Below are 3,297 nucleotides of genomic sequence, written 5' to 3'. Positions count from 1 at the left end.
GTAAAAAAAATGTTTGTATTTAGGCTCAGTTTTTTTAAAAACGTTATTTTTTTTCTCGTGCATTTTAAAATTTCATTATCTTTTCGGTCATTACGTAATGCATACAATACATTACGTAATGCATACAATACATTACGTAATTAAAATATTTTTTCCGTATTTGTGATTGGCTAAAACTTCAAATGCTCACATCTCGAAAAGTATTGGTCCTAGCAGTTTTTTGGCAAGTATCGATCCCCCCTTTTCAAACCCCACGGGGAATGGCGTCTTTCCATTATTTCGAACAATTTTCAATGAAGCATCTTATTTTTAGATTGGGATCGTGAATATGTAAATTTCTGATGTGACCTAATAATTTGGCCAAGGTAACCCTTTGCACACAACAAATTGAACACTGGTACATCGTTACTACCAACGACTGGATGGCAGCACTGCGATTCTAGAAAAATATATTCTTAGATGTTAAACTTGTTTTGTGTGATTAATTAAAGCTTCTCCCTTAAATCATGCCAAAAAGATGGCCCAAAGTCTGGGCCTTAATACTAATTTTACACGGCTCACGTGGATCCCCATATAGTTGATTACCGTTGCCCCCTATTTAACGAAGCCTAACCTAATATATCCGGACCTTATATTCTAGAATAATTTACTTATCACAAGTTTTTATGTTGTTTCCTTCTCTCAAAAAGACCGCGAAATTTAAATTCTACTTCTTACCCCTCTCTCTCTGTTCTCTCCAAGCACGATTCCCCCCTCTCTCTAGCAGACGTCACACCTCCCTTGACCAATCATTTCCGAGGCCTTCACGTCCATTGCACGTGTGTTCCTAAGTTTTTATAAGCCTCATCGTACAGTTTGACCAGAGCTGTAGTTGTTGTAGGTACTAGTTGTAGTAGTACCTCAACCCACCCATAGGGGTAGCTGAGCTCGCTTAGAGATTTTATTTTAATTAAATTTTATTTTTCGTTGCAGCCGGGATCGGATACTTGTGTATTTTTTATCGTTTAGTTTTATCTCTAAAATGTCGGGGTGATGTGGGGTCGGATACTTTTGAATTTTTATCTGTGGGGTCGGATACTTTTGAATTTTTATCTGTGGGGTCGGATACTTTTGAATTTTTATCTGTGGGGTCGGATACTTTTGAATTTTTATCTGTGGGGTCGGATACTTTTGAATTTTTATCTGTGGGGTCGGATACTTTTGAATTTTTATCTGTGGGGTCGGATACTTTTGAATTTTTATCTGTGGGGTCGGATACTTTTGAATTTTTATCTGTGGGGTCGAATACTTTTGAATTTTTATCTGTGGGGTCGAATACTTTTGAATTATTATCTGTGGGGTCGAATACTTTTGAATTATTATCTGTGGGGTCGGATACTTTTGAATTTTTATCTGTGGGGTCGGATACTTTTGAATTTTTTTCTGAGGGGTCGGATACTTTTGAATTTTTATCTGTGGGGTTGGATACTTTTGAATTTTTATCTGTGGGGTCGGATACTTTTGAATTTTTATCTGTGGGGTCGGATACTTTTGAATTTTTATCTGTGGGGTCGGATACTTTTGATTTTTTATCTGTGGGGTCGAATACTTTTGAATTATTATCTGTGGGGTCGAATACTTTTGAATTATTATCTGTGGGGTCGGATACTTTTGAATTTTTATCTGTGGGGTCGGATACTTTTGAATTTTTTTCTGTGGGGTCGGATACTTTTGAATTATTATCTGTGGGGTCGGATACTTTTGAATTTTTTTCTGTGGGGTCGGATACTTTTGAATTATTATCTGTGGGGTCGGATACTTTTGAATTTTTTTCTGTGGGGTCGGATACTTTTGAATTTTTATCTGTGGGGTTGTATGCTTTTGAATTTTTATCTGTGGGGTCGGATACTTTTGAATTTTATCTGTGGGGTCGGATACTTTTGAATTTTTATCTGTGGGGTCGGATACTTCTGATTTTTTATCTGTGGGGTCGAATACTTTTGAATTATTATCTGTGGGGTCGAATACTTTTGAATTATTATCTGTGGGGTCGGATACTTTTGAATTTTTTTCTGTGGGGTCGGATACTTATGAATTATTATCTGTGGGGTCGGATACTTTTGAATTTTTTTCTGTGGGGTCGGATACTTTTGAATTTTTATCTGTGGGGTTGGATACTTTTGAATTTTTATCTGTGGGGTCGGATACTTTTGAATTTTTATCTGTGGGGTCGGATACTTTTGAATTTTTATCTGTGGGGTCGGATACTTTTGAATTTTTATCTGTGGGGTCGGATACTTTTGAATTATTATCTGTGGGGTCGGATACTTTTGAATTTTTATCTGTGGGGTCGGATACTTTTGAATTTTTATCTGTGGGGTCGGATACTTTTGAATTTTTATCTGTGGGGTCGGATACTTTTGATTTTTTATCTGTGGGGTCGAATACTTTTGAATTATTATCTGTGGGGTCGAATACTTTTGAATTATTATCTGTGGGGTCGGATACTTTTGAATTTTTATCTGTGGGGTCGGATACTTTTGAATTTTTATCTGTGGGGTCGGATACTTTTGAATTTTTTTCCTATTCCGGTCTTGGTCTAGACGCGAGCTCTGAGATAACGCTCCCAAGCGGTTGAGAATCAAACTAAATAGGCGGGGAGGCGAGAGAGGAATGACTAAGGGGAAAAAATGAGTAAGAGAATTTCCAGAACCCCCCAGCTTAGTAAAAATCACGAAGAGCTTTCGTGAGAAATCTTTGAAGGAGAGAAAAATGTTCAATGCCGGGTTACTCTGCAGCGAATGCGCTCGGCCTCTGTTTAGGCTATATAATTGAGATGAGACGGATGGCTGACCAAATCGGACATACATACATTTCAACAGTAACATAGAATCTTGGGCCCTTAGAGAGAGATGATGTCCTTATGATAATACTGAAAGGGAAAATATTCGTCATTTATTTCCTTTTAAAACTATTAGTCTCTTCCATTTTTTACTTTAAAAAAAGTGTTAATGGAAGAAAATTAATTCTGCTCAATTCGGGGCCCCAAGCTGCCGCTTAGTCCGCTTACCGTTAAACCCGCCACTGGATTCCATTGATAACAATACAACTGTTTCGACCACGTCCCCTTTTAAGGTCCAAAACCACTTGGTGCGTGGCCAATAAAGGACAATAAAAAAAGCATCAGTCAATCCACCCCCTCAGGCTAAATATCAACCCCGCTATCAAGAAAATCTCGCAATAAAGATCATTCGGTTGTAACCTTTTAAGTTGTAAAGACCCGTAGCAAGAATGTCCACCAATGTCGGAGATCGTGAT

This window comes from Phalangium opilio, unplaced genomic scaffold, assembly GCF_054372755.1.
Source record: "Phalangium opilio isolate 3A_F unplaced genomic scaffold, DU_Popi_V2 ptg000090l_1, whole genome shotgun sequence".
Lineage (NCBI taxonomy): Eukaryota > Metazoa > Arthropoda > Arachnida > Opiliones > Phalangiidae > Phalangium > Phalangium opilio.
The sequence above is the reverse complement of the archived record's forward strand: the minus strand, read 5'-3'. Positions refer to the sequence as shown.